Below are 7,500 nucleotides of genomic sequence, written 5' to 3'. Positions count from 1 at the left end.
ATTGATTCTATCAAATCTATTGATCGATTTTATGCCGATTTTGATCGTTTTTGATGGATTTGATCTATCTGACAGGATGGAAAATCTAGGTCAATCTGCTGCTGGCAGCAGATCGATGGCCCATAGAGTTGCATTTGGATCTAAGGGTCCCATAATGCATTTAGATAGATTTCCAATAGATTTCATTCTGAAATCTATTGGAAATCTGTTCCTAGTGTGTGGCACACATCAGATAGATTCCTGTCAGATTCGACTTGACAGGCATCTGACAGAAATCTATCTGATGATTGAATTTGCTGCAAATCTTTAAGGACATGGCCACCTTTAGACTTAGTAACTTCTGTTCAGGAAATGTTGTTGAAAACAAAGAAGACCCTGAGAATCCCCCATGAGGAGCTGGCCTGGCCCAAAACCTGTCAGTTCTGTCAGATTTTACCTGTCTACTTTTTTTGCGATAGTGGTCCTTTCACAAATGGTACTTGTATGTATAATGCTAGACACACCTGTGTCTATTTTTCCAGTTGATTCAATCTCTTTGACATCTTAGGCCACATACAGACATCAGACCATAGTCTTTGGAAAATGAAAGATCACAGACCAATCTTACCACCCTTCCTGTAGTATAAGAGCCATACTCTACACAGTCTTTTCTATGGAGCTGAACTCCACATCAGGAAAAAATCTTTGCAAGATGCTGCACACACAGATGCTGTACTGACACAAAAGATCAGTATCTGCACAAGATCTGTTCCTGCCAAAAATCCATTCCTGCAAATTGCAATGATAGTCTATGAGATCTGCAGATCATCATACACACATGATTTAACTGACATTCATCTGCAGATCAGATCCACCAGGATGGATTTTCAGATCTGCAGATCTGCAAATGAATGTCAGTTAAATCATGTGTGTATGATGATCTGCAGATCTCATAGACTATCATTGCAATTTGCAGGAATGGATTTTTGGCAGGAACAGATCTTTTGCAGATACTGATCTTTTGTGTCTGTACAGCATCTGTGTGTGCAGCATCTTGCAATGATTTTTTTCTGATGTGGAGTTCAGCTCCATAGAAAAGACTGTGTAGAGTATGGCTCTCATACTACAGAAAGGGTGGTAAGATTGGTCTGTGATCTTTCATTTTCCAAAGACTATGGTCTGATGTCTGTATGTGGCCTTATGCTCCCATGAAATTCAATTGATTCACTTTTCCTTGATTTTGGGCAGTTTATAAGTAGAAATGATCAATGTGATGCAAATCGTTTTTCCTTTCGCTCATGTTTTATGTAAATTATATACAGCTAGAAGTTGGACCAATCAGAATAGCTTCCTGTCAATTCATATTGGTCCAAATTCAAGCTCCATACAACTTACACTAAATATGATTGCAAGGAGAAATTATTTGCATCCCTATTTATCAGCTGCAAATGTGATCAGACATATTGGGCAACAATTTGGGCGCAATGCCATACAGATGCACCGCTAGCCTTCAGGCTAGCGATGCATTCTGGCGCTATGGAGGGAGGCAGGAGGAATGACAAGCAGAGATAAACAATGCGATTGGAGGTGCTAGGGCAGTGGGGGTCATTACGCATCCGACATTAGGGATCCTCACTGTGCAAACACCAGATGTGATAAGGATTTTCAGCCAAAGCAATCGTCATCAGCGGTTACACCTGACTGTGAATGTAGCTCAAGAGTGCAATGTGGTTTTAGAATTCTCCTATCGATTTACAAATCAGAGAGAGGTTGATCGGATCTCATATCAGTCTGTAATCAACCTGTTTGCTCCTAGCTTTAGTGTATTTGCTACTGACTGGGCTGATTAGATAAACTGTAAAGTGCTGTTCTGCCTGTAATGCTAAGCTCACACTGTGCATTGCAGAACAATGTGGGCGCAATGCATCCCACCCACTCTACTCTATAATGCACACATTATTTCATAGCACGAACAATAGCCAAGAATAATCGACCATCGTTAAAGATAACCTGTATGACACAGCACAATTGGATGGCAGTGAGATTACATGTGGTAATCAGGGATAATCATAGTGAGCCAACTACGCTACGCTGGAAATACGCGTAGTTTGCCACAATTGCGCTTCGCCAAACTAAGACTTCTAAATCAAATTTCAACTACGGATGCATTTCGTAAATTACACGTTAAAATACGCAATTAATGGGAAGTGCAATATCGTAGTGTATGTAGACGCTTATGCCCCTATGCGGAAACATTTCTGCATTAATTGCCCTAGAAATACTCATACCTGAAACTCTTGTATGCGTACATTCCCCTTTCCAATACGTAATTTTATACGCATACAATGAGCAATAATATTTCTGGGTATGCGCAAGTGGAAATTTGATCCGTACGCAGAAAAATAGATGCTTTTACTACATTCGTAGTTTACTTCACAATACACATGTCAACTACGCGTAGCATGCGTAAACTACGCATAGCGGTACTTCGCTACGCGTAAATGCGCAAGTGTAGTTTTGAAACTTCGCCTACGAACTATGATGCGTAGATGCGAACTACGATGCGTATATTCGCACTGGCGTAGTTTCTGCTCATCCCTGGCGGTAATGCATTACATTATAACGCAAAGCATAGTACATAGTGTGAAAACACACTCAGGCTAGGTTCCTAGTGGGATGTTGCGGAGCTGTGTTATAAAGTCTTATAACGCAGCTTACTGCAATGCAATTAAAAGTCTACGCGACATTCATAGTGTGACGCTAGGGTTGCATGGCAACATGTAGCGCTATGGTAACGCTCTACTGCAGTGCATTACCTCTAAACGCACATGTTAGCAGGTAAAGGAAAGCATACTTTTCATTGCCTGTATGTTTTTACTGTACCTACTTTATGCGACTGTAATGCAGCCTTAATCTGCGCTGCCACAGGTTTTTTTACGTTGTAATGTTGCGTTGCATTGTGAACCTAGCCTAAAGGTTAGTTGAGTTAAGCCTACATTTTCAGAATAATTCAGATTTCTTGTATAATGGATATCAGCAGCAGCAGTAGCAGTAGCAGTAGCAGTAGCAGTAGCAGTAGTAGTAGTAGTAGTAGTAGTAGTAGTAGTAGTAGTAGTAGTAGTAGAAGTAATAATATAGTAGTATTTAAATAAAATGAGGTATTGTTATAGTAAGAAAAAAATACTTACTTGGTATATTAAGTTTATTTTACACACAAAAAATACTGTACATACAGAAACGAGACACATGTAAAAAATAACATGTAATAAATACACAAACGTGCGCGCACACACACACACACACACACACACACACACCTGTGCAAATATCCACCAGTATAATAAGAACAAATAGTACTGGTTTATCGCTGCTCACACACACAAGAAAATATCAGTAAGTTGTTAAATAACTACATTAACAGTCATAATAATAATAATAATAATAATAATACACTATCTTTAAACACACACAGTTTCAGAAATGCTGGCGATCATCTGGATCCTGGCATTGGCCAGAGAGCTAAAGCAAGAAATCAAGTTATCAAACTTTCTTTTAAAGATGTCACAAATCTCTGCTTTGCTTTAGCTAAGAGAGGACAGCAATTTTTTTTTTAAGTGGCCTTTTTCAAGGGAAACAAATAAATGATTCTTGGAATTTTAGAGCACACAACAAGTGCAATGGTCATTCATGCCCTAATCATTTACTTGTGTTACATATAAAGTTCAAACACACACACACACACACACACACACACACACACACACACACACACACACACAAAGGTCTAGTCTTCAGAACAAAACCAGTATGCTACATCTTTTATGCAATCCTTGATATAAAATGAACGTTAGCTCCTGCAATGTGTACTGTACTCACTTAATCGATTTGAGAAAGTGTGACCTGTTCGAGTAGTAGTTTCTAGATATTGGTATTGCATATAATAATCTATCCAGTTTTAAGCTATGCAGTACTTTTTTGTTTTTGTTGTTGTCATTTGTTATATTATGCTAAGCTATACTTTGTTATGCTACATTATGTTCTGTAAGATATTGTAGTATACTGGTATACTATATTATATTGTGCAATACTATGTTTTGCTATATTTCATTACACTATGTTATACTATGTTACACTGTATAGGACACTACTATGCTGTGCTGTATTATACTTGTGACACTTTGCTGTGATATTTTATTAATATGCTACACTACTACACTATGCTTTGCTGTGGTATGCTATCCTGTGTCATACAGTACTATATTATATGTTCTAAAAAATGTATTTTAATACTATACTAATACTATACTATACTAAAAGGTAGTGTACTGTAGCATGTTATGTTATGCCATATACTCGTATACTATATTTTACTATACTGTTTTATACAATTTCTATAATACTTTGCTACACCACTACTCTGTGTCACATTAAATTACTGTGTAATGTTATGTATATTATTTATTGTTATATTATGTTATATAATCTAACTATTATAGGTTTTAGTGCACAGAACTACATTTTTCTCTAAGCATTATGCTATATATTGCATTTTACTTTCATGCTATATGCAAAACAATACTATACTGTACTTTGTTAAGTTACAATTAAAACGAACAGAACAATTCGTAGCACAGTCTGGTTGTATTTCTGATTATTCTGTGTACGTCTTAATGAATGTAGACGAAAATACCAATATAAAATAGCCGTATTAATTTGCCAGACATCCTATAGCAAATCCACCCTATGCTAAGCCCCTATAGCAGTGAAAGGGTCAATCTGTTTATTGACAGCAAGTCTTTTATTATTAAGACAAAATCCCTTGTCTTGCAGATAATCAATCCTCAATACCCTTTTCTTCCGTGGCCAGGATCAAGCCATGCCCGTCTCTCTTGGGACAACATAAAATCTTAATATTGTCCTGCCCTTTAGATGCCTAATTAAGGGATAATACTGCACTACAACTATTTATACAGCCTGCTTGCAAGTCTTTAGCGCTGAGAAAATACTGAGGCACCAACTGTGCCCGCTGGAAAAAATAGGATTGGCATCATGCTCACATGTTTAATAACAATAGATGCCATTCATTATATCGCTACTGAGCTAATACTAGGAGTGCAACTTAACCAATCCTTCAATAGCAATCTCCTGTCTATGCTCAGTGTTATAACTCCAAAATTTAAACAAATCCGTTTCAATTTTCTGCGCCCCCCCCCCCCCCCTCCCAAAAAAAGGGGGACAGATTTTACTCTAATATCAAGGGCGAAATAAGATAAAATACGCACGGTGTTTTGGAAAATAAAATATATAAAAATTACCTTTTTTGACCAGCAGAGGTCAGAGTTTCTACGCACTGATGATGTATCCGTTTGCTATTGCTAGGTTATATAGACAATGAAGAACTTAGTAATACAGTAGCTCCAACACATCCTTCTTACAGATTTGTCAACAAAGAGATTTTTATAATTTGTATCAGTTACACAAGTTCAAGGCAACCTTAAATAGGCAAAGGTAAATAAATAATGATTAAAAACAATGCAAATGACTGTATGTTTCTATATTTTTAACAAGAGCGCATTGGACTGAAGAAACTAATTGTTGTAGTTGATGGAATGGTGCGATGCAGGCTTGCTCGTGTTTTTGTTTTTGTTTTTTTTTTGTTGTTGTTGTTTTTTTAATGTATTTTTTTATTTTAGAGTGTGTGTTTTTAGTTTGCTAGTGGGCTCACCTATAGACACACATCGTTTGCCTATAGTGGAACATTTATGAAAAAAGTAAAAACATGTTATATAATATATATAATAGTACACCAGATCTTGAACCCTCGTGGGCAGAGTCGTAGCAGTATGGTAGGATGTGATTGTTAATAATGTGATTGCACTGTGTATAGAACTGGCTGAGGCTTCCATGTGTAACTAGGTAAAGGCAATAGAACCGGTTCTAAATGAGAAACAGATTCCTGGGGGCAGCCATATAAGAAGCATGAAATGCCTACAGAAGAAGGAATAAAAGCGGATTATTACCACCCTAATACAGGCAGGAATTATTTCGATCTGGGCTGTGATTTAGCTGGTTATTTAGACAGCTTGTGTAATGCCTATAGTGTATTTTCGTTGTGTTTTACAGTGTATTGTTAAATTCCGCCTAGCAAATCCTGCTAATTGCAAGAAAAGAAGTATTTCATTTTCGAAATCGGGGACAGAGGGGGTTATTATGGTGGGAGAATTCGTATGATGGTCCAAGAAGAGGCAGTTCGGTGCTCAGCCATCCAAAGGAGGGAGGCTAAAACAGATGACTATTTATACCAGGATAAATGATGCTTAAATAGAAACTGGCCGCCTGTCCATCTCTCCACCTATACACACACTGAGTGAGTGAGTGAGTGAGTGAGTGAGTGAGTGAGTGAGTGAGTGAGTGAGTGAGTGAGTGAGTGAGTGAGTGAGTGAGAGTGAGTGTGAGCGAGTGAGTGAGTGAGTGAGTGTGTGTGTTTATATTTGTATTCATACACACACTATCACAGTGTAGTGGCCTTGTTGTAAGTGCACTGTGTTTGTAACCTCAGGATGACTGTACCTCTGTGCCTCTGCTCCCCTCTCCAGTAATAATATTCAGGGGTCTCCAGCACCTCTGCTGTGTAATGTGCAGCCACAGACACAGGCTGTCGCCATCCTCGGGGACCCCCACCCAGAGCTAATAAGACAAAGCAGAGAGGTGAGGCTGACCAACAACAGCAGCATCTGCAAAGGTGTGCAGTACACACAGCAGCATCTATCTACAGAGGTGTGCGGCTACATATACACACGGCAGCAGCAGCATCTACAGAGGTGTGCAGTGCACTGCAGCCACATGTACACACAGCAGCATCTACAGAGGTGTGCGCCCACATGTACACACGGCAGCATCTACAGAGGTGTGCGGCCACATATACACATGGCAGCATCTACAGAGGTGTGCAGTGCACTGTAGCCACATGTACACACAGCAGCATCTACAGAGGTGTGCGGCCACATGTACACACGGCAGCATCTACAGAGGTGTGCGGCCACATATACACACGGCAGCATCTACAGAGGTGTGCGGCCACATGTACACACTGCAGCATCTACAGAGGTGTGCGGCCACATATACACACGGCAGCATCTACAGAGGTGTGCGGCCACATGTACACACTGCAGCATCTACAGAGGTGTGCGGCCACATGTACACACGGCAGCATCTACAGAGATGTGCGGCCACATGTACACACGGCAGCATCTACAGAGGTGTGCGGCCACATGTACACACGGCAGCATCTACAGAGGTGTGCGGCCACATGTACACACGGCAGCATCTACAGAGGTGTGCGGCCACATATACACACGGCAGCATCTACAGAGGTGTGCGGCCACATGTACACACTGCAGCATCTACAGAGGTGTGCGGCCACATGTACACACGGCAGCATCTACAGAGATGTGCGGCCACATGTACACACGGCAGCATCTACAGAGGTGTGCGGCCACATGTACACACGGCAGCATCTAC

This window comes from Hyperolius riggenbachi, chromosome 8 (assembly GCF_040937935.1).
Source record: "Hyperolius riggenbachi isolate aHypRig1 chromosome 8, aHypRig1.pri, whole genome shotgun sequence".
NCBI lineage: Eukaryota > Metazoa > Chordata > Amphibia > Anura > Hyperoliidae > Hyperolius > Hyperolius riggenbachi.
This window is presented reverse-complemented; position numbering follows the sequence as displayed.